The sequence below is a fragment of the Taeniopygia guttata genome, chromosome 3 (genome assembly GCF_048771995.1).
Source record: "Taeniopygia guttata chromosome 3, bTaeGut7.mat, whole genome shotgun sequence".
In the NCBI taxonomy this organism is placed as follows: Eukaryota; Metazoa; Chordata; class Aves; order Passeriformes; family Estrildidae; genus Taeniopygia; species Taeniopygia guttata.
In genome coordinates, this window is record NC_133027.1 from 88,876,461 (window position 1) to 88,901,211 (window position 24,751).

At 39.9% G+C, this 24,751-nt stretch overlaps 1 long non-coding RNA gene across 8 annotated transcripts in view; it reads left to right on the plus strand.

Moving 5' to 3' along the window:
* The first annotated feature begins 667 nt into the window (after positions 1-667).
* Positions 668-24,751, plus strand: part of LOC115494452 (uncharacterized) — a 443,660-nt gene continuing 419,576 nt past the window's right edge. Inside the window, exon 1 of one of the 8 annotated variants that reach the window (XR_012055209.1) lies at positions 668-1,385. This is a non-coding gene — a long non-coding RNA (uncharacterized lncRNA). The remainder of the gene's footprint in view (positions 1,386-24,751) is intronic. The other 7 variants (XR_012055206.1, XR_012055204.1, XR_012055203.1 and 4 more) reach the window with 7 other exon arrangements.

Below are 24,751 nucleotides of genomic sequence, written 5' to 3' on the forward strand. Positions count from 1 at the left end.
AACTACTCTTTCTATTGTCTCAGCTGTATTTCTCTTTCCATACATGAACAGGAAAGGTAATGCTGTACATTCTGTGGCATTTGAGGACATCCTAGAAATGATTGAGCAGGGAGACATCAGGAGGTGGTGCTCTTCCTTAATACAAGAAGGAATAAAATATAAGCCATGGAGAATTTCTGGAGTCTTTGGCACAATTCCTGAGAGGTGCGGTGCCTAAAATTCCTCAAATACCCCATGGCAATTGCAGGGCATTCCTTCCTGGGTAGCTGACAGGCTTGGTACGCTGCAAGTCAGCCTCCTGCTTCCCTAGGCACTTCCACCAGAGCCTTGGGCAGTTGGGATCTGATAGGATCAGGTCTGTGGAAAGGGATTTCTAGACTGATGAAGTGCATTGAGGTCTTTTTCAAGTAGTACTGACAGGAAATATACTGGTATTTCAAAATAGAGAAACTTGCTGCCAAAGGAGGGCTGCAGGTGGAACTTGTCATGCTAACACTTCCTGTACAGTTCCTATAATAAACTCCTATTTCCCGACAGGGAATTCCCACAGCATAATAATAATAATAATAATAATAATAATAATAATAATAATAATAATAAATGATAGATCGATCGATCAATCGAGCGATAGATAGATAGATAGATATAGATAGATAGATAGATAGATAGATAGATAGATAGATAGATAGATAGATAGATAGATAGATAGATAGTAATAATATGCATGCTTTCCTGTCCAGCTTGAATTTTCAGGAAACTCAGTGAAGAAACTTAAGGCTGGAAGGTTCCACCCGTCTCCCCCCTGCACACAGTATCCTTCCCGCTGGAGCGGGCGATGCCTTTGGAACCGCTGCCTTTTCCCTGGGAGCGCCGGACGCTGCGGGAGGTGATGCGGCCGCTGCCCCTGGCCCCACCGGCCCCAGCAGCCAAGGGAGGAGGAACAACCTCAGCCCCCAAACCTGCGGGAACAACTTCCTGTCCTTCATGCCTCCCACCGCCACCCCATAGGGTTATATTTAAAGATAAATATATATATATTTAAATATTTGTAAAAACAGCGATTGATAAATGCAGCTAGTAAATAACCACCCTTAAATTAAAAAAAAAAAAGAAAAAAAAAAGAAAAACACCCCACACAAGCCATAATGATGATGATGATGATGACGGGAGGGGGGGAAATAAATAAATAAAAGCGAGCGAGAGTCGGCGAGGGAGAGGGAGGCAGGTTCAATTATCTAAACAAAGAAATCATGGCGGAGTGTTTACATTTGGCAGCCCAAAGCCTCTTGGATTACGGAACCCCCCCCAAACCCAAGCGGCCCCCCCCGGCCCCCCGCAGTCGCGGCTCGCCGGAGCCCGCCCGCCGACACCTCGCCGCGGCCCGGGTAAGTGCGGAGCTTGCGGCGGCCGGACCCGGGCGGGCGCTGGGGCGGGGGCGAGCAGCTCCCCCCGCCTGATGCGTGTGTGTGTGTGTGTATGTGTGTGTGTGTGTGGCTGTGTCGCGGGGGGCACCCGGGCTGCGCTCGCCGCCGCGCCGGCCGGGGGCCGCCTGTCCCCGTGCCCGTCTCTGTCCCCGTGCCCGTCCCCGCCCCGGGGTCACGGCGCCCGGCGCTGACTGGCGGCTCCGCCCCCGCGGCCGCCCCCCGCGCCCCCCGCCCGCCGCCGCCGTGCCCCGCCGGGCGCGGAGAACTGCCCACCCGGGCATGGAGGGGGAGGCTTCGCCGCCGCGCCCGCACCATCGCGGGCCTCCGCTCCTGGGGAGCGAGAGGCCCCGAAATGGGCAGCGGGGGGAGACGCGCGGACGGTGGCGGGGCGGCTTGATGAGGCTCCTTTTCCCGGTGTCCGAGAGGCGCAGCGCACAGCGAGCGTGGGCACCGGCGGAGGCGGTTGGGAGCTGGCAGCAGTTCAGAACCCCTCTCCCCAGAACACTCTCACCCTGGAACCTGCCGACTGCCAAATACCCTTGACCCGAATGTCCTCTCTCCGAAATGTTTTTATTCTGCAAATGCTCTTATCCCCCAAGTGCCATCAGCCTCCAACACCCTCACCTTCAATGGTTCTTGCCCTTGCTTCCAAACATCTTGCCCCCAATGCTTTTGTTTCAGTCTCCCTCACTCCCAAATGCCCTTGTCTGCAGACAGCTTCACCCCCGAACAGCACCAACCCTGATCTTGCTCTAAAACATCGGCACTCCTAACATTTTATCCCCCAAAAGCCTCTTGCTCCCAACCTCCCTCAATCAAGGAATGGCTTTAGCTTTTCGTACTGCTTAGAACTGTGTTCCATGTCCTACCCCCCTCCCCCCCCCTCCCCCCACCACCACGACACACGCACCCGAAACAGCCAGAAAGACGCCTGGATCCCTCCCCCTGCCAACACCAGCCCCCACACTGCTGATCTGACACTGCGCCCCCCGCCCCCGCCATAAGCCACTGCTGTGAAATCTGGAAATGACCTTTTCAAACAGGCTGCAAGTGTTGCTCCCATGTGTCCATCAAAAAGTCCCCCGGCCCCGGACACATCTCAGTGCTAGAAAGCTGTAAAACTAAATTGGCGCCTCTGTCCTGCTGGATGTGGCTAAGGGGCAGTGACCTCCCTGGTTTTGTGACCCGAATACACTGGCTACGAGTCCTGCTGTGCCACACTTACCCCCATACTGGAATGTTTGGGAGATGCATGAATTCCTTCCAGGGCTTGGCAGCAAAAGGACTAGCAAAATGACTACTGAGGTAGCAGGACATAGGGGCTGGGGAAGACACTTGGCTGGTTCCAGGCTGTTTCTGTCACAGTGATGAACCTACAAATATTTCTGAGGCTGTGCTCCTACATGTCCCAAATTCAGAGTGCATTGAGCTATGTGAGATTGAGAAAAGTAGCAAAGATAGGTTTTTATTATCTCTTTGAACTGTTTGACTTGAAAAGTTCGTGGAGGTCAAATTCATGAATGAAAGAAAAATGCTTTATATTGTAGACTTATGAAGCAGTGTAAGTGAAAAAGGGTTTGGGACAGGGAGTTTGAGACATTCACTGTTCATGCTCATCTGTGGGAGTGGGCTTTACTGTTGTGTGTTGTGTGATGGTGAGAAGCCTGTGCTCACAGCAGCATTGTGGTGATGGTGCGCCGAAACAGTAGAGTGAAACAGAAATGGGTGGAAGTGCTTATGGGTGTCATGGCTGGGTGTGTTTATCCAAGGGCTGTAGCTTTGGTTCTCAGTGTGTGTATCCATCCCTTTGCTATGTCTAGGGCCACCAAGGGAGAGGCAGTGGCCTGGCCAAGGGTTGTGTGGCTAGCTACAGACCCTTGATTTCTGTCTTCCATTACCAGATGTTGTGGTGACATGTTGCCTGACAAGGGTACAAAACACAGGTTAACACCAAATGTCAAGCCATGCAAAATTTTGGTTCTGGAGAAATCTGTGAAGAAAGTTATGTTTCCATTGCTTAGAAGGTCATTACTCAAAATCTCTTGTTTTCTTTCCTCTTGTTATTCCCTCCTCTATGCGGCTACATTCTCCTACATTGACGTTTTGGCCAGAGTTTTCTGGGTTTGTACACTGTGCGGATAAAAGGCCTATTGAGGAAATTCCCCATGCACTTCCATCTTTTGTCATTTTACATCCTAGAATCTCTGAAGGTCTGAGGCTATTTTCTCAAGGAAAGCTCTTAATTTAATTGGCCTGTTAACTGTTAATTGCTGTTCTGTTCTGGCTATTTGCTTGAGTATCATGTCAAACCTTCTTTTCTGGTCTGGAGGCTACACTGGTGATATGCTCTGATCTCTAAACTGCTGTTGATTTCTACTGTGCTGTTGAAGACCAAGGTAATATTTCTCTTCTTAATGCAAACTGACATTGCCTTAGATTTAAGAATTTTGTTGAGCAAGGTGTCCCACTTAAAACTGTTAAAAATCTCAATTTTATGGCTGCTAAAAAAAAAAAAAAGAAACAAAAAAAAAAAAAAGAAAAAAGGCTGCCCTGAGACATGGCATTGAAATAATTTTGTTTCTATTCTGCAGTAGGAATGTGTTTAGAGGAGAAAAACATCCAAAGATGGGCAAAACAATGACGAGTTGATGGGTAGGTGGTTAACAGAGTTCTGCAAGATCTCAAACTGCAGCCATTAGTGTGCTCAGTGTAAGCAGAGCTTGAACTTCCAGTGTGTGCTCTCCTAGGCTGACTGGAAGTCTGGAGAAGGGTTCATTATCTGTCTTGAGGTCTGTGCAGTGTGTGGAACAGTGGCAATGCCAGAGAAATTCCATCCCTAGAAACAATTTCATTCATTTATTGTGAAGTTAGGTTCTGTTTTCAGGTAACTGTAAGATCAATGCTCTGTTTTGGCTGTTTGACCACGATCGTCACACCAAAATGATAAAACAATGCTGGTGGAATGGATATCATTATGTCTCAGGCTGAGGAGAGCATTGCTGGGGCTGGCTCTCTCATGGTGAGTGTTTGTAGGTTTTTGATTAATGCGAGTTCATTCGGGTATTGAGAGAAGAAGAGACCTCTCAAATGATGCTGAATCTTTTCCCCAGTATGTAATAGAATGAAACTCTGAGGCTGTCGTTGGACAGTAAGATATTCTGACATGAATATATATTTCAGAGCTCTGCACAAAATGAGGATTTCATGCATAGGCAACACAGTGTGACAAGTCATATCCTATGTGACCTTGTGCTTACAGTATAAAGTTGTGTAATAATATATTCTGCTAAATTATTGCACAAAATAAATAGAACATACCTCATTTTTATGCTAATAATGATATTTTTCAACTCTAAGCACCTTTTATTCTAAGACCTTAAAGTAAATTACAGGTAGGAATAAACCAAGCTTCACAACACCATTGTGATTTTTTGTATTATCATACAGAGAAAGGTATCATTATTAATTACCATTATTCAATTTTCTGGTAATTATTATCTGATTTGCATGCTCTCTGATACTGTTCTCCCTCCTAATATGTTGACAATAAAATATGATCTTATGAAACAGGAAAAAAATTAATTTCAGCCACGGGAATGGACAGATCTGTCAGAGTTAAGAGGGAAAATAATACTGACTGATTCCTGAAGGAATTAGCAGAGAATTTTGGCAGTAGAATGTATTTCATGTGGCTGGAACAGAAAGTAAATTTGGAATCACTCTGCTGTGTGGTTCATCCTATGATGTAACTGTAGGTAAAAGGCTGATGAGACTGTACAAAGATGTTAGCTGAGGGAACAAAAGAGACCCAAACTGTTTTGTTTAATTCGAATCACAAAGAATAGGATTTGTTTAATTCACGTCTCCCAGGACAGCATTTCCAAAAGGAGGGATTACTGGCTTAGTTCTACTGCCAGTGGTGAAAATGCCATTTACTCCAAGGAGAGCAGATTTAGGCCACTGACAAGTGCTTTTGCAATCCTGTCCTTTATGTTTGTAAAGTGGAAGTGCAACTTTGCATTCCTGATACTCTAGAGTGTGTTTCTTATAAACTTCAGCAGAGAATTTGATTCTCTGTCAGACCCCTGTATGTGGAGGTAGAATAAGATTTCTGGGATAAGAACCCAGCTTGCAATGTTCTTCAGCAGCTTTTTCTCCATCTATGGCAGTGAGGCTGTGTGGGCAGGCAATTAGTACAGCATTTGCTCTAACTTATTAATGCATATTTACAACCTTAATTCCAGTTTAACAGAATGTTTTGTGGTGGAACGTTTACAGAAAGAGCATGTGAAAAAATTATCACTGCCATGTATTAAGCACAAAGAAAGCATCCCAATACAGCTGTGTAGGAGCAACTGACAAGACAGAACATATTACAGCAAACTATCTTTTTCATTAAGTCTGTACAAAATGAGGATTTAACGCATGGGCAGCACAGCCAGTCCCAGCAGTTTAGTGCCCATAATCCCACCTTGAAAATGGCTTCACAATAATAATTACTGCTACAAAATGGACACTGCTTTCCATTTTGGCAGGTCTACTTCACACATAACTAATTGCAAACACACAAGGCAAGGTCTATATTTTCCACTCCACCTAGTTCCAGAAACCTTCCCATAAGATTTCCAGTCTCCAACTGACAACTTCCCTCTGGGCCTTGTTTTGCCATGCTTAAGGCAGAGCATGGGGCAGCCCCCCTTGCTTAGGCATGCTCCAACCATCCCTGGACATTAAGGTGCTATGACATGAATATATATTTGTGAGCTTTGCAAAAAATGAGGGTTTCATGCATAGGTAACACAGCGTGATGAGTAGTATCCGGCATGACCTTGCAAATGCAGGCTGAGCTCCAGAATAAACAGCTCAGAAGAGCGAGGACTATGGCAGATTCCCAGGTCCTGGAAGGAAATCCCAGAGACTTTTCCTACAAAAATTACCTTCTTTAATCACGTGGTAAAGTATCCTGAGAACAGCAATTTCCAACTACTGTTAGAAAGCCAGGCTCATTATTACAGAAAGTCCACAGTCAATGGAACTTGCCACAGAGAGCTGAAAATCCTTGTCATGGCTGGAAATTTCACGGCCTCTGTGTTCCAGAGGATTGTTGGTTCTCATTGTGACAACACCCACATTTATCACTTGTTCAGGCTGTTGTTCCTTTCTCCCGTACATTTTATTGCCAGCTTTTTTCTCTTGCTAAGTGAACAATGGATTGGGAAACTATTTTTCTCTACCTTTCTGAAATAAACTGGGACCTTTTTAAAGTTGAAAATAACATGGTACATATATGGAGATAAGAAAGTGGCTTCCCACATATCCCTTTCTCACAGTTCAAAACAACCTGGTGCAATCTGGCCCTTTCTCAGAGCTGTCTTTGAGTATGGGCTGCCAGACCCTGGGCAAGGGGCAAGACATTCTTGTTCAGGAGAACTAATATGAAATAGGATCTTGAAGTACACATTATTTAGACTGTATCAAAGATCTATATGATTTAACTTTTTTTTTTTTCTTTTTTTTTTTTTTTGTTTGTTTAAGTCTTTTGTGTTAAAATTTCAGTGGGTTTCACTGATATTTTTAGGCGTAAGCCTGAGTCTATGGCTTATGGTCAGTTCTGGAGCAAAAAGCCTTGTAGAAACCAGCCAGGAAAGGATGTGGAGAGTCTGCCTTCCTTTCTCAAAGGTAGGATAACTGTGCCGTTATTGGTGGAAGTTTGTTCACTCCATTTCTAGAAGCCACAGAGATTTTGCAGTCTTCCTGGGTAGCCCATTGACCTAAATCTCCCTTGCCATATTGAATTTCATTACCATTTGTTCTATATAAATTGGACATAAAGAGGAGTCTCTTCACTCCTCTCTGTCTTCTCAAGTATCTGGAGAACTTCACTGTGTTCCTGGCAGTCATCCCGTCTCAGGCCTAAGCAATCCTAGGTTCTTCCTCTGCTCCTCAGAGGTCGTGTTCCAGCCTTGCACTTATTAGTCCAGATCCATCCCAAAGGGTTGAGCTGACTTTGCTGAATTCAGTCTAACTCCAGCCAATGCTTTGACATCTTTCATCAGGATGGGAATTATTTTGGCTTTTTTAGTACTCTTACTGTTTTCTATTTAGTTTCAGTTCTTAGAGCTTTATTATTACACAAGGCTTGGAGACCATGGGGAAAGTGCCGTCAGTAAAAATAAATAATAAATATGTCTTACTATGGCAATATTCCTTATCTTTAGAATATACTTTTCTTCCTGAGTTTTATCTTTCTTCTCTCTCGTTTTCTAGGTGAGGAGATAATTTTAGGTAAATGACAATTCCACTTCTATTTCCAGTGTAAGGATATAATTGTTTGTAGTGTAACAGTCCCATGCTACATCACTGTCCTATATATTTACAAGAATAAGTTATTCTGGTTCTCCTTTTTTCTGTGGTCTATTAGGGAAATCATGCCTAAATATTAGAATTATTGGTAAATAGATGCAGACACAGCAGATCATAAAGTCAGTGCATACATTTTGGCCTAAGACCACATTCATTTTGCTTCTAAAAAGCATTCTATGGAGTATAATATATTCAAAAATATTTCTTAAATTGTGAAGTCTTTGAGGTTGGGATATTCATAAATGTTTGCAGAGTACCTAGAATTCATCTCTGATTGGGGCCTATGGGTAATTTAGAAACATAAATATTTAATGGTAATGGTAATTGCCCCTTTTTCAGAATAATAATGTCTTTGAAGTTCCATCTTGGATGAGTGAAACCCCCTTAATAAATTTCTCCCACCACTTTGAAGAATATTTTCTTGTCAATGGAAGCATTTCTGGAATTCATAGTTCTGTATATTACAAAAATGCCACACTTCATAAATTGCAGAACTGTTTGTTCCAACCTGTCTCCTGCTAAGATGAGCAGAAATTGAGATGCAAGTGGCACCATGGATTGTGTTCCGTGGGTGTTCCTGCCTTGATGCTTTAGTTGAAGTGAAGAATAATGTTTGCAGGGGTCAGGCCCACTTCCAGCACTGGGATTCTTGTTGTACAGTGGTCTCCCAGAACCAAAACTGGATTCCTTTGGAATTAAACCACACCAGAAACACATACTTGGGAGTGTTTCTTCCCTTGGAGCAGACCAGAACATGCAGAGAATTACTTCAAGTGACTAATGAAAACTTGACAGAATATTGACTATATGATACCAACTTCCAAATGGCTGTATTGACAGCAACACTGGCAAATAAATAATACATATTTTTAAAATTTCTGTAATTACATGTTTACCCAATAGGCCAGAACAGATCTGTCCCAAGGAGCTGTTGCAGTCTGAGTAAATAATACATGTTTTAAAGTCCATAATTACATATTTAAACTATAGACTATCGAGGAAATAATACACATTTTAAAAAGTCCATAATTACATATTTACATGATAGTCTGTAAATTCTGTAATTACTTATTTACACAATAGACCATAGCAGCTGTTACAGTCTATTATGGTAACTCCCATAGAATTATATTATGGATTTTTCTATAACTTAAAAAAAGTATATTTAAATTGAAAATTGTATTGTTAGTCTTTAAAAAACCCTCCACAAATCTCTAAAATAGGAAAATATGTGTAAAGTTAAAAATTTAGGATAATACAGAGATGGGGAAGTTCTTATCCCTTCATGGTAAATGTCTTTTGTTAGCATGAGGAGCTTAGGATTTTTCATTAATTTCAGAATTTCTTTACTTAGGTAGCAGAAATATAAATATGCAACATTCCATGATTATACTTTCCTTATTGTCATGTCGACATTCAATTTGGATAAGCATTCAGGATTCTTAAATTCTTCAGTTCCTGTTCTGCTCTTATTAAAATCAGTGATAAAACTCCCATCAACCCTGGTTTCAGAAATCATTTATATTGAGGACAGCACTTACACATGTACTTGAAATCAATGGCACTTAACCATCTTTTAAAAATAAGCACATACTTAAGGACTCTCATGAATTCTGATGGACCGAAACATGATTATATGCTTTCCCGAATTGGGATACTGTCTTCCGTGGAGGCAGGATTGGAACCTTCCTCTTCCATGGCTTTATTGATGGGCCACAGGTTTTTTGTTGCTCATGCTGTGGCTTCTCCCTGAGGAGACGCTTTTTTAGAGTGTTTAACTCCAGACATATGTGTGAGAGAATTGGTGATACAGCAAATGCCTTGCTGTTCCTTTGTTCTTTGTGGAGAGCCATGAATTGAGAATTCATCCAGTGTTTTCCATAGCTTAGAGGCTGAATTTATTCCTCATGTTAAAGACTGGATCAATACACCTAAATGAGACTTCTGTCCATAATTACTACTAAATAGCAGGGCTAAATCAAGCAAGTCAGAATGTGACATTTAGCTCAGCCGGACCTTATGCATTTAGTAAGGAAACAGAGTATGAGAGAAACCTTTGATCCCCACTGTTGGTTTCATTAAAACATTGGAGTTAAGAGAATCTGTGCTGTCGGGAGCCCCATTTAAGCCTTGCCATAAATGTGATGAAATATGCAGGTACTTTTTAACGAGGGTTTGAAGGGTGTTCAATTGCTGGTCACACATTTTGACTGAAAGCACCAGGTAAAGAGCTGAAGGTTTTGTCTTTCCTTCACAATGAGCATTACAGCATCACATTGGGTAAAGAAATATCTGATCAGAAATAAAGAAGACTTTTTGTCAAGTGAAATATGCAGAAATTGAAACTGAGTCTCATAGAGAAAGAAAATCCTCAACAATACACACTTCTGCTATTTTTTGATGTAGATCCTCCCGGATGTTGTTACTGACACCAGTGCACACATTTGGCTATTTGGTTTAGGGCCAAACTGAAAGTCAATATCAATATCAATCCTTTGTTAAAATTGCAAAGGTGATAGAAGGAATGATTTAAGAGAAGGAGCCTAATTCTTATCTCTTCCATGGTGTTTTTTATCTATGTAAAACAGATGAATTGCGTTACCTGACTGGTCAGTCTTTGAAACCTGTAAATGAAAACAAAGGATGTGTGGGATTAGAGAACTAAAAACCTGAGCAGTAGCTTCTAGGTTATGTAGGAACCATATTTAAGTGGATTCAGTCAAAAGCAACTGGAGTCTTGCATTCTCCACAACAAATACTTGCATTTGAAATATAAAAAATTAGAGTACCTCTGTCTCCTGTTGGACAGCCCTGTGGCATTTAGTGGGAATAACCAATGCTCTTCATGGAAGCACTATCCCTTGCAAAACTGTCAAGGTCAATTGCTGTGTCATTTTTCTACTCTGTTTTTCATTAAAACATACACACATCAATGTTTGCTGGGTTTGTAGTACTTCCAACCTTTCCACTTGAGCTAACGTACAGGAGCTGTCATCTTTTCCATGTGCACTCTGCGCCTGTGAGTTACTCACATTCTTTGAAGGTTTTGTGGATCTGCAGCTTTTCACCAGGTGAATGTTGAGAGCTTTCCCTTCTCCCAGCCCTTCGGATTTGCAAGGCATCCATCCTTGCAGGCACAGCACCTGCCAGGAGTCCTGGGATATTTTATTGCTAAGGAAAGATTTTTTGTTCATGCAACTGTGGCAGTTCTCTAAGAATTCTAACCTCAGGCTGGACGCATCCACAAGTACACAATATAAGTTTATACAAAGAAACAAGACGTGTTGCACAATATAAGCTTTATAAGGGAAAGCTTTATTATCATATGCATTTTGGGCACCAACCAGCTTGTTTTATTGTGAAAAATCCTACTGGAGAGTCAGTATAGGGAATATTACATGAAGAAGGCAGGCAGATTCCAGCACATTTTATTTGCCAATAAGCAGGACTTTGTACTTGTAATTTTGTTAATTGTCAGAAGTAATTCAAATTCATCAATTATCAATGAGTAATTCTATTTGAAGTGTTTATAGGAAAAGTTAAAATCCCTGTTGGATAGACACAACACTTTCTCCTTTAGAGATACATAAATTTAGTAGAGTAAGCTGTCTCACATGGTATTTTGGAATGTTCTTGAAAAATTACATTTGAGGCTGAAGTGGGACTTTATTTCTATCTTCCTGTATTTGATGGGAGAGGATGTGTCATTTTAAGGAGACAGATCCAGACTTTCCTCAGAGGTGCTCAGTAAGAGAGGAAGAGGCAGTAGGCACAGGCTGCAATAGGAAAAAACTCTGATTAGGTTTTAGGAAGAATTTATCATGGTGGGTTGGTCAAATGCTGGAACATATTACCCAGACAGTCTGAAATCTCAGACTTGGGCAGTTTTATTGCACTGAATTCCTGACTCTCTTTTGTAGGTTGCCATAGGACAGATTTTGGCTGTGTCCCTCACCACCTTGCCCTTGTTCTGCAGAGAGCTTTCTGATTAAAATGTGATGTGCTATATAAAAATAAACTGTTACTATTACTAGTTTGTGGTGGTCCTCAATTGTGATGGAAGAACAAGTGATTACATCACTTGGCAGCTATGATGATGAATATATATTTGTCAGAAATAGTTATTTACTTTATATGCACTTGTTAGTTTTCTTTTACTGCTTTTTTATTATAATGGAACTTGAGGGCAGAGACAGATTTCTTCCCTGCAGTGTTAACTACAGTAAGAAGTAGCATTATGGAATGTCATCTATTGCCTCTTAGAATGATAAATATTTCTGAGACAAAACATTGTGAAAACCTATATGTATAAATTCCTCTATCCCAGCTATTAGGATGAAGAGTAAAACTGCATCTTACTACTACTGGGGATTTGTCAGAGACTAAATGACTCTTCTCAGGTAGAGAACACCTCCTTTCACACACTTCCCACAGTTTCTTTGCTGTTCTTTAAGGTCATAATGCTAGCAGTGGCTTTTCTATACAGATCAACATTTTGCATTTGATGCTGCAGAGGAACACTGTGAGACATGGATGAGCAGCCTTTAAATACTTTTTTTCTTGGTCCTTTATACCTTGTTAAGTTGAAGAATATGTGAATATAATATTGAAGTGGCTGTGCCTCTTCTACAGCACAGTCAGGCAAGAAGGCCTGTATTGCAGGTGGATGGACTGGGACTTGGAGAAACTAAAGGACCTTCTCAAGCTGCCCTAGGAAGGAGGCAATATAGGTAACAGAGAACTGAGGAATTTTGCCTTTTTTCCTCTATGCATTAGTCAAGAAAAGATGGTGCAGACTGGTCAAGATACTTATTTTCCTTCTGTCTTAAATGTGTTCTGAGAGCTGAACTTGATGAATTTCAGTGGCCATCAAAGCAAGGAAGGTTTGGCTGCGGCTCTTAACAAGTGAGAGCAGTGTGGGGAGGTGTTGTTAGCACAGCAGGCACTCCCAGCTGTGCTAATGGCCCGCAAACCTGACCCCCTCAGTGAACTGCCAGGCCTCTCTAGTTCAAAGAGGAGAAAGGGGAATTGGGCTGTAGTTAGTGCAGTTCATCTGGTTTCTCTTGCATGGAGTCTGGATCCTTTGTTTTAAAGGATGGTGGGAAAATACCGAGAAGAGGGATGAGGTAAGGGCTGACTGAGGAGCAGGAAGTGTTCTATGAGGCAAAATGACCATGGCTATAACTTCCCATAGCAGCAGAGCAGAATGGCTCTGGTTCTGCCCCATTGACTCAATTAAACAGTCAGTTAAAATTACAGGTGTAAGAAAGACCAGAAAAAAAAAAAAAGCAAATTTTATGATACAACAGATTTTATTTACATGTAAGAAAAGTCTTAAATATTGTTCAGTATCTACTGCTTTTGTTCAAAGGATGTGCGTTTTTAATATCCAACTGAATAACTTCCTGAAATGATAGTATTTAAATAGTTCTGAGTTTGGTCTTGGTAGCCTTTTGGTTATGCATCTAACATAATAATAGCAATACAAACATAGAAGTCTTTGGTGGTAGCAGTGCATGTAAAGTTGCTCAGGTTTCCAGGAGACACATTTGAAGTTCAAAAAGTCAGACTTTTAAAAATTAGATCTTCACACAACCAAAATAAGGATTTTCCCCAAATATTTCTATCCTGTCTTTTGAATGCATGTTTACACATTCAAAGAAAAATCCTTCACTGTTGTTCTATGGATGCATTGTTGAATGAAAAAAATAAAGTAGGAAGTCTTGTTCTCAGAGATGGAGAATACATGGAATTGGCCACTGGTGTCATTAGGAATTTGTATGTCTGGCACTTGATATACTTTTATACACTGGGCAATTCTGAGCAAAAGATAAGGAAATGAGGAACTCAGTATAAGGTCTATTAATACTCCCAAGCCTGTGTTTTCATGAGCTCCAGCCCAGGGTCTTTACACAATCACTGTGCACTTTTAATGACCTCTGGTGCATTTTTTATACCCTAAACCAGTTTTGTATTAATGTAGCCATATATAAAAAATATACACATGCCAGTGACTGGTTTGAGGCTGAAAATTTGGCATTTCCACATCCTCAGCTATCACATAATTTCACAAATACATTTATATTAAGTCAATGGTATTAACACTGTAGCTTTTGTGATAGTTCCTGTAATATTTCTGAGTGCTATTATAATAGCTTCTCTATTGCCTGCCCCTTTTAATGATTCATAAATTCCTTGATTTCTATGAACAGCAAACTATAATAGCACTATAATCAGGACAGCATGCTAAGGTATAGCAGAAACTTCTGCTGCCTGACTACCTCCAGCTTTCCTTCATTGCCTGACTAAATTGTTCAAAATGGGGTTTCCACTACAATTTGAAACAAGGAACTCCTGAGTTCAACACGAGCACCACTGAAGGAGACCATGCTGAAAATTAAAAAGCAAAATAGACAATAACATGTACCACATTTCAAATGGAGTAAATGCAAGAGCATTCACTGTATAACAGGCCTATTATTAGCTCTACCATAATTTCTCTCTTTTCCTTTTCCCCTCATTTGGTCCTTTTAACTAACAACTTTCCCTATCCCCTCCTGCACCTCCTATACACTGCAGAGACATGTTCTGTCACAGTCATACTTCCCAGGAGCTTTTTCTGGTATGCTTTAACATCTTCGTTTGAAAAGATAAAGGGTGGGTGATAACTACTGGATTTGGGGCTCTCCTTTTGGTTTTCCACCGATTAGGACTAAATCAGTCCATAAAAACTGCAGTAAGTGAAACATCATAAGCATGACAGAAATCACAGATGTCATAATCAGAGGTCTCTGTGTGTTTTCTTATTGTGGTTTGTTTTTTCTCCCTGAAGATTTTCAATCCCTGTCCCACTCTGAGAATTTGGTACTGGTTACAAAAAGTTTTCCAGAAACTAGTGACATAATTTCATTTAATTCCATCTCAGTCCTGGTTAAAAGCTGTGACTGTCAGCTGGCCATACCATGTCTTATGTGATCAGTCTGCTTGAAAAGTGTTCACCACAAAGATCCCCATTTTTCATACCCATCTTGGTAGCTTTCTCCTCTGGCTGGACAGGCATGGAGAAAAGTCTCCTCACTTCTAAAGGTAGGTGTGAGATGCTTTAATTTCATCAAGAAGCTGGTGCTGCACTGGTTCATGATGAGATGTGCTGTGTAGGGAAACAGAGAGTTGTCGATGTACTCCTTTGGCAAGCTGTTAAGTCATGAAAAATAAACCTGCATTGAACAGAGTTCATTCTGTATGGAGTGATTTTCCCTGTGCTCAGTGTTGACCTAACTCTACATCTGTAACAGAATTAGGCCAACTGAGTACTTTTGAATGTCACACATTTTTTTTTAATTTTTTTTTTTGCTTTGAATATCTAGTTTTTGCTTTTGTAAAGAAATTTATGGCAGACCTCTTTAAGCATTAACAACCAAACAGGTATGAATTCCGTCTTCATCCTTCTGTTTCAAAGCAATACTTGTAATAGCACTGAATGACATCCTGCCTTGAGGCCAATAGCAGCTGTGGCTGATTAGGGAGGAATGTATGAAGTAGACAGTAGAAAAACCAAAATGGAGATTAAAGAGAAAGCATATAATCTCATGGGTATAAGAGAATTTCTATATTAAGGCTTGGAATTAGGTAAATTTATGTTTAGTTGAAGAGATTATTTTCTAGATTGACAGTAACTATCTCTGGATTAAACATGTAGGTTTTTTACTCACCTCATTTCGTTCTGAAGATGTTACCTGCCCACCTGCTCTGTAAAAGGGACTCTGTTCTAGGACTGGTGAAATTTAGAAATCATCTTCCCTTTGCTTTTGCTCATGCTCACTTCTCTAGCAATTACTGCCCCATTCCACTGCATGCAGCTAATATATTGGTAATCATTTAATATAACTTGCCTTTAAAACCAGCTACTGTGCTGGAAATTTGGAAGTTAAAAAATGTGCCTGATTTAAAAGAGCATTCCGTTGCAAGTAGTTTGTGATTTGTATAATTCAACATGTATTATTTAAAAGAAAAATAGAATCCATCTAAGCTCTAATATACTAGAATGTTCAAGTCTGTCCAAGAACTGTGGCTAAAGTTATAAAGTTAAGGTTTATACCAATGTTGGCACTGGTTGCACTGGATTAGGGCTCCTGTTATTCGATATTGTGATTTAAAATTGGGAGAACTTTAAACAGAATTTGAAGATGAAATGCTGTTATCTTGGCTAGTCAAGATTTTAAAAGTCTGAAGAGGGATTTTAGAAACATCTGCCGAAATTGAGTAAATTAACAGGCTGATGAGAGATACAGTTCTTGGAAATGTGATTTTTAAAAAGCTTTTTAAAATTTTTAACCTATTTTTAGATTCTATATTAGCTTTAACTTCTTGTGGAAATATCTGTCACAAGGACTGATAATGAAAAATTTGAAATGAATGAAGTACATCAATGTGAGAGATCTGAACACCTTCAAGGGTAGAGCCCCTTTGCTAATTATTTGCTGTTACTTTTATTATCATAAATTTGTCTACACTTAATGAATCTGTCTACCCTTCTGCTCTGCCAGGTTTTCAGGCTCTCTGGGTGTACTTCGGTCAGTCTGAATTTCATCCCGTTTATTTTCATTGATGAACTGACCAGTTTTTCTCTTTGTAACATACCCTGTCATCTTACTGATAGTTCCCATACTTCCTGACCTTGTAGATGAGTTTTCCATGTATTAATGTAGCAGAAGCTTTTCTAGAGAGTGTGGAATCTGTGCCCATATATTCCATTGTGATCAGTAACTTGTAATTCTTCTTTTAAAAGTGCTGAGGGCATCTTTAAGCTTGATATCCCTTTGGTGAGCTGTGCCAGCAGTTTCCCTTGCAGCTGTACAAACTCCTAATGGTATTGTTTCCTGAAATAATAATGTTTCAAGAGTCTGACATGGCTGTGAAGTCAGGGGTTTGTATTTTTCTAGATAGTTGTTATCACTAACCCCTCCTGAGTCCAGTTCATATTCTGATCAGGTGTTAAATATATCTGCTAATGATTTCTCTTATCTATTCTGACATATCTTTCTGAGCTCTGAATTAATTCTGTCTATTCCTGGAGTTATGTCAACCTGCAGACTTTCTAATTTCTTGATGAGCTGTTCTGGCATGGTAGTGATTTTCTTTGGTGTTTATTCTTCCTCCCCCAGGAAATTTATGTCTGATCCTGTCATCAGTCCAACCTTGTTTTATGTACAATAAAATAGAGACTTCATTTTTAAGCAGTCTCTCCTTCCTGTTAGCAAACTGCCATTTGCCATTTCATAGGTGTGCTTCTGTTTCTCTCAGTGACCTTATGCTCTTTACGTGCTTGAAAAGAAAAAAAAAAATCTTTATTTACAATTTCCTTGCCTTATGTGAACTTTTCCTTTCATTTTCCTTCTTTGCTTTCTTTATCAGTGTGTCAGGCTCTTAACTCCATGCTATAATATTTCTAGTTATCTTCCCTGTCTTTATTTTTGTACCTTAAATATGGCTTTTTCATAAATTAATTTACTTTCATTTTCCTCTTCATTCTCAATATATATTTTACCACACAAGGTTCTGATGCCAGACAGCACATCTCACCTTTGGGCACGTAATAATTGACTTTCAGTACTTTCCATTTCCTTCTCTGTCTTTTCCTCCAGTGCTGTTTTCCATCTACACTTACCCACTGTTTCAATAATTCTCTTTGCTGAATTCAGAGGTTTGATTTTTGTGTGCCTGTATTTTTACCACATTGTCATCTTAATTAAAACTGTAACTGGATTGTAACCGCTGCTGGACCACTCCAGGTCTGTCCTCTTCCTCTCAAATCCTAGGTGAAGCAGAATTCCTGTTCTTATTCTTTTATATATTCCCAAGGTGGGGATTCTCCTCTCTGGTGCATCCCAGCAATGCCGTACTGCAGGATGGGCCCTCCCAGAGGCTTTGGGGTGGGCTCTGGTGCTGCACCCTGCTTTTCAGGGGAGGAGTGGCAGAGTGAGGTGGCTGTCACTGTGTCCCTCTGGCAGCATAGAGTGTCCCCACAGCACCAAGGGCTGCTTTTAGCTGTCAGTGCCATGAAATGGGGCTTCGTAGAACAGTTCATAGAAATTTGAAGTTGTTTTAACAATAGGGCTCCAGCCTTGCTGACGGGAAAAGTAATTTATTTTGCAGTCTCTTCACATGGAATAACACAATCACATATAGTAGATGCTGTCCTTCTGCACTTTGCTATACAGTGTTAATGACTGGCACTTAAATACTTTACAAATTGAATTGCACTTGTATGAGAAACTGGACTGATAAAATAAATTACTATATCTTATAGGTTAAGGTTTTGGTTTAGCAATTGTAGCTGTTACAAATAACCTAAACCCCTTTTTATATTGCATTTCACATAGCTATATTTTACAACCATTCTAATAAAAAATTCTATACAAAAATTGTTTGATATTAATAGTAATCATTAACAACTTGATAGATTCTTGTTAAGTATATTTGCAATACATTTAATCTTATTAAACTCAGTTCTGAGTTGTTTCTTCTGAATATTATAGGTCTTTATGAAGCTAGCAGTATAAAGAAGAGATTTCAACCATTTTCGGCCAAGAATTAGGTTTAGCTTAATGGATCAATTCTTTTCTTATTAAACTGAGTCTGACCAATGCCAAGTAATACATTCAGCATTGATCTTTGTCTCACCCTGCTGTAGCTTGTGCTCTCTTTATGTACATGAAAAATAAGGTGCCAACAATAAATATAATGCCTGTATAATACAAATATAGAAATTTTCAGAGTTCCATTCTGCTTATCCTTTCAGTTTGTTATTAATGTCTTGTTCAATGCTTTTCTAAATGTCTTTTTAAAAGAACTTTTTTTCCCATAAATAATATTTATCTTTTTCTGTAATTAACAAAAAGGAAGATGAATAATAATTTTAAAAGTTCTATTTACAACACAGGTAAAAGCCTTGATTTGAATCTCTCATCCTGTTTTAGAAGGCCTACCTGTATCCGTTCAATCTTTTTTATGCATGAGATTTACACAATGAAGTTTAATTTCTAAATGAAGGGAACCTTTTTAACAATTAATCTGAAGCAGTGGCCTCTTAGTCTGTCTTTATAAAAATCCCTTGATTTAATTTGAAATCTGAAAATTACATGAAACCGGAGACGTGATAGTTCCAATAATGGCGGAAATTGAGATGATCTCAGTGTTTCTGCTGAAGCTCATTTTTGTGCACTTTAAAGTTCAGAGATAAATACTTTGTGAAGACTGAAATTTCAGATGGGAATTCCATGAGAATTTTGCTCTTTTTAAAATTAGTCCCTAAATTTCTCACTTGCTCTACTGAGATCTCATTCAGTGTCTGTTTGTACTTATAAACATACCTCGGGTTTTGTTTACACCGTGAACCTTTTCCAGTATTCTAAGTGTGCCCAGAGGCCAGATTTTCAGTGAAAATATAGGCTTACTCTGTAAGTAATGTAATGTAAAAGTTAACTAAAAATATTTTTCTGGGACCAGAAGTGCTGATGTGGCTTTGTAAATGCAAATAATGATGAAATAAAATGAGAGAACTGTGCTCTCAGAATGACAGATCAGAATTTGCAGGGTTCTTGTTGTCTCTTTTAAATGCTTTTCACATTTCATGTTTTTAAAATGTGATATATTTTTAAATAATCTCGATATTCAAAAGTGTTTATTACACATGTCTTGTATAACATACTGATTATAGAAAGGAAGCCATTCTTGGGAGGTAAAGGTGCTTTCTACATTTGTATTTACAATCACATTTGTGTTTTGAAGGGATGATTCTGAATATGATTTTTTACATATTGGTGCAGCTGATCAGTACACAGTGTACACAGTACTCTGTATTCATGATTGGTTTTTTATATCACATAAGAATTTATCTGGTCTGGAATCTAGAACCTTCTGTGATAAAATTACAGTATTCCATTTCTGGAATTAAATATGTGCTGCTTTGTGAGCTCCTAGAAAGCAAAATAACTGCAACACTTACATAAATCCCGAATTTCATCCTGTAGAGGGCAATGGTACACATAAATGTAATCTAGTGTGGTACAGAAACACGAGAAGCTGAGACTTGTAAATCCTTCCAAAGTCGATAATATGATCAGTCCTAAACAGGAACTTGTGTGCTTGCTCTTACAACACTTGCCTGTGTGGTCATCTAAAACCTGCTGGATGGGATTTTTCTTTATCTAATTTTTTTTTTTTAAATCTGAGTATTTCTGGAGTTAATAAATGACAGAAAATGTTTAAATATTAAGAAGCTATGACTGATACACTGAAAGCAGATTAAAGAATATGAGTGCCCAAGTTCCAGTTAAAGTAAATGGATTTGTTTAAAAATCCCAGTGTTTAAATATTTGAAAGAATATCAGGCATGTCAGTAGTGGGGACTTGAGTGTCACTGAACAGAGCGGTGTGTTTGAAATTAATGATAGTTTTGTGGCATTGAACAGCCATAGAACCTTCTGAATATTTATTTATGGCAGGTTACAGTGAGAGTTTCAGTTTTATTTTATTCCTTCCTATCCAGTCTTTACAGTGGCTCTGTGTGAATGAACTGCTCTGTCTTTTTCTCACTGCACATCTGGGTGTAGGTCTGGCTCTGGTACAGACACAGCATTATTATCTAAGGCAGCTGATCTCTAGATCATTACTGGTAAAGTATCCATAAAGGTTTCCATGATTTGCGTGAGGAATCTTGCAGAGATGGACCTGAAGGTCCTTGAATGGGGTCAGCTTCTTTCTCTCTGAGCAGTGACTGTTTCTTTCTCTTCCTAGGAGGGTAAAATGAGACAGTGTAGAATTCTTTCAAGTATCTAGGTTGCCACTCACATATGTATATTCCTATTCCAGTGGAGTTGTTCGGGCTCAGCTGACACAGGGATGTGAGTGAGAGTGAGTTAGCTAAGGGTTTATCCCAGCTCTAACACAATCTGTTCCTCTCAGCCACTCTCTTTCAAGGATCAAAACGACAGCTTTGCCTTTCATTGCAGGTAAACAGCTGCTTCATTTTTGCAGTGAAGCTCCCTTCTTCAGCTGTTTGGAATGAGCTGCTGGTGGCATAGTTGGGTTACCAGAGGACAGCTTTTCCAGGTTCTGGGGACATTTATTTTGCTAAGACTTTTCAGATGTCTGCAAATGTAGCTTAATTTCAGAAAGGCTGCACACCCTGGGATCTCCCAATGATTTTGCATTTTTCATTAATTTCAGCTCAACTTCTTTGCAACTTTCTTCAGTTTAAAATGAGTACCTATCCAGTGCTGTTCCCAGCAATAATTATTTTGTCTCTCTCTGATACATACCTTGTCACAAGGATCCATGTCAGTGTACTCCAAAGACAGGCTGTCTGTGCCACTCCTCATTTTGGTATCATATTTGTAGCATATTTGCAAAAGATTTAAAAAAATAGAGCAATAGGAGAAAGAAGAAAATTGCATTACATTCACTGAAATGAAGTTTCAAAGCTTAAGTTCAGGAATCCTCAGATTAATAAAAGCCAGGAGGGGAAGGGCCAAGAATAAGTCAGCAGTGAGGAGACCTCAGCTCTGAACCTGGCACCTCTCTGTGATTTTTGCATTTGTGCTGTCTCCAGGATGGAAACTTCAGAGGTCTCCTGGAAGCCAAGAGCAAACTGCAGCAACTGTGTTTTGCCGTCCCCTCTGCTTGCTCTGGAGTGTGCACATATGTGGCTCAGAAGTAGGAACAGATGATAAACTATTGTTTTGAATAAATAAATCTTGAGGGTGTCTCTATTGCTGTTCTCTTTAACCTCATTTGTTTACCTTAGAACATTTTCTTAAAGTTTTCTGTACATGTCTGTCTGTAGAGCAGCATTGTTTTGTTCTGTACCAGGGAAACTTGCAGGCATCGCTATAGGAATTGGATGCAAAAATCTGGGACTGGATGGGATTTAAATGGCTTTGCTTCTAAAACAGAGTTGCTGTTTGCCTTCAAACAAATGCCTGAAGTGATATTATGGTACAAAATATACAAAGCTGTTGAAAGGAGATGCATTTCAAGTGTGCAGCTCTGATGCCTCGACAACAGGTAAAATCTAACAGATGCGTTTTCCTATGCATTGTTAAAAATCTTCTGTTTTCTGCGGTGCAGAACTTCAATATTTTCCATTTTGGCGTATGTAAGGAATACGCTTTTAAATACTATTTAGTCTGTCAAGCTCTTAGTACATATGGCTTAAAACTGAAGATCCTATTTAGATACAGATTTTTTTATGCAAATGAATGAACTGCTAGAAATCAATAATGTATTTGTGTGTAAACAGAATGCATGCCTTGCCTAGACTTTTAACCTGATAGATGGCAGACCTATAATAACCTTTTTTTTTTACTAAATACTTCATTTCTTAACCAAGCTTTTAGCTTGCTGTGATAACAACATATTTCTAAAATTTTTCTTGTTTGTATACAAGCCTCCAGGACAACATACAGTATTCAATCAACAAATGTCTAAGCCACATGCCAGTATTGTTGGGCTGTTAGCTACAGAGGAATTTTAGTCATCACAAAAAAAGGAGCAGTTTTGCCTTATTAGTGTGCTGTTAATCCTATCAGAAGTGGGAATGTCCTACTCAAGCTGTAATCCATGGGAGTTCCATCTCAGAAAAGAATTTAGGCTGGACAAAATTTAAAATCCCAACAGACTTTAAGGTGGGATTTTTAAATAGAAATGCTTCAATTAAATTGCCACATTACACATTTCAAAAGAAAAATTACCATAGCTTTTTTTTCAGACTTTATTCCTAATTTTGAGAATTGTTCCCCCATTTTAATATTTTGCTATTGCTATTTTCTGGTTTTTGTTTTCCTACTGCCTCTTATCACTGTGTAGCTTCAGAAAAATATCAGTTTTCCCAAAATAGGCACAGAGAAGAAAAAAAAAAAAAAAGGCTGCTCACACTGTTCTGCTTCCAGGCAGGAAAACCTTTGGTTTGGGTCAGGGTTATTCCCATGTGTTCAGCCAGCAGCTTGCTCCATATCCGCTGTGTGCTGAGAAGCAGGGAAGGGCATGTGTTTGGTCAGCTCTTCCAAAGGTGATGCCTGCCTGCTGTGCAGCCTGGAAGTGAAGAAGGCTCCAGGGCATTTTATGGGCAGGGGCCTATGCACACATTCCGGGAGGGCCCTCTGTTCCAAACTGCTTCTTTACAAAATTATGTGGGCTTCAAAAATGAGCTGAAAATAAAGTTGTGCTTCAGATGGTCATATCCAGTGTCATCTGATCTTATAACATTTAGATAAATGCACGCTTGCAAAATGTTAAAAGACAATTAGACATAGATTTTAATCAAAATTAGTCAATAGTTGAAGTAGTGAGAGTACTGAACACTGCAGCTCGTTGTGTAGTTCTTCTCTTTGGCTGTGTTTTACTGGCTTGGGGCCATACCTTAACCTGTCCAAAATATAATTAATTTTTAATATACCATGGGTCTGCTGGACCCAGCTTCTCTTCCAACTCCATTAATGAAGTACATGAGGAAAAAGAAACCAAGAAGATGGATAATTGGTACCTCAAATTGCTAGTGCAACTGATGGTTATCAATTTGGAGGTGCTTATGTAAATGCCATTTGGGGTGCCTTTATCTCCACATATACCCTGGAATTCTGCAGAAGGTCTTGTCTGAAATTAGCGTGAAGGTCAAGGATATGCATGTGAAGAGATCAGTGTGGTAGGAAGTAGATGGAAACAGTTTCTGGAGATGAAGGGAGGCACATGGCAAAATGAGTAATTGCAGAACTATAGACAGGTTTCAAGGCAGCTGTGAAAATGAACCCGGAGTAGGGGCTTGTGTTGTGTAAATGTACAAAATGACCCCCAGTGCAGCCTTACTCACTTTCTCCTCATATGTTAAGATAAGTTTAAACAATTTTTCTTACAAAGCTGGCAGACTAGAGGCCCATTTTCCCCATTGCCTGGCTGAGAGGCCTCCAGCCCTTGCTGGAGAAACCACACATTGAAAGGGTTCCCTCCTTTGGTCCATTGAGCCCTCACTTCTCTCCTGAGAAAGCTGTTAAAAGTGTTGTCAGGTGTGCTGCTGCTGGGAAATAATAATGGCAAACATCCATTAGAAGTCAGACCTGGAACTACCAAATTCAGTTTGTATAGACTAACAAATGGCCATTAGGCACTAATGACCTATGTTTGATCCCACAAAACCCCTTCCATTTGCAAATGCTGATGGTAATAAATAAGACTGTGGAAGGCTTCTGCAAGTCAATGAGCTTGGGCTTCTTCACAGCAGTAAGAAAGAAAATGTGTAGCCTTCCCAAAATCCCACTCTGTTTGCATCAGGCTGCTCTTTCCAGTGTCCCTTCCAATACCCACTGCATGAAGCAGTAGGGATCAGATGCCTGGACCTACTGGAGTAGCCAGGCTGTCTCTTATCCACTTGCTGCTTGGTCACATTTAAGCATTTCCATAATGCAATAATTCACCATTTTTATTTCATAGTAAGTTTGTGAGTTGCTTTTTAATTTTTGTTTGTATCAAAGATTGTTTTGGCAATGGTTGCTGTTGGAGGATAGTTATGTGGACCTGAGGAATGGGAAATGTGTGTTAGATTGTCCTCTTTGTGTTTAGGATTTCCCTTACCACCACTTTCACTTTTACTGGAACCTCGCAGGAGCAGGAACATGCTGAGGGGTAGCTGAGCCCTGATATGGGGCTTTTCTAGGCTGAGCCTCTGTTCTGAGCTCTCTGGGTGAAATCCTTCTATTGCTTAGATCTGCACTTAGGGCAGGATGTGCAGCACAAACCTTTGGTTCAGTATCGAATTAAGCTTGATACAAATGTGCCTTTGTACCAAGAGGAGCTTTGGAACACTCAGAAAACTGAAGTACTAAAAAACCTAGGTCTTGAGCTAGCCCCTGTATCTCCTTTTCACACACAAGGAGTGTTGGACTTCTAAATGGATAATTTTGAATATTTTT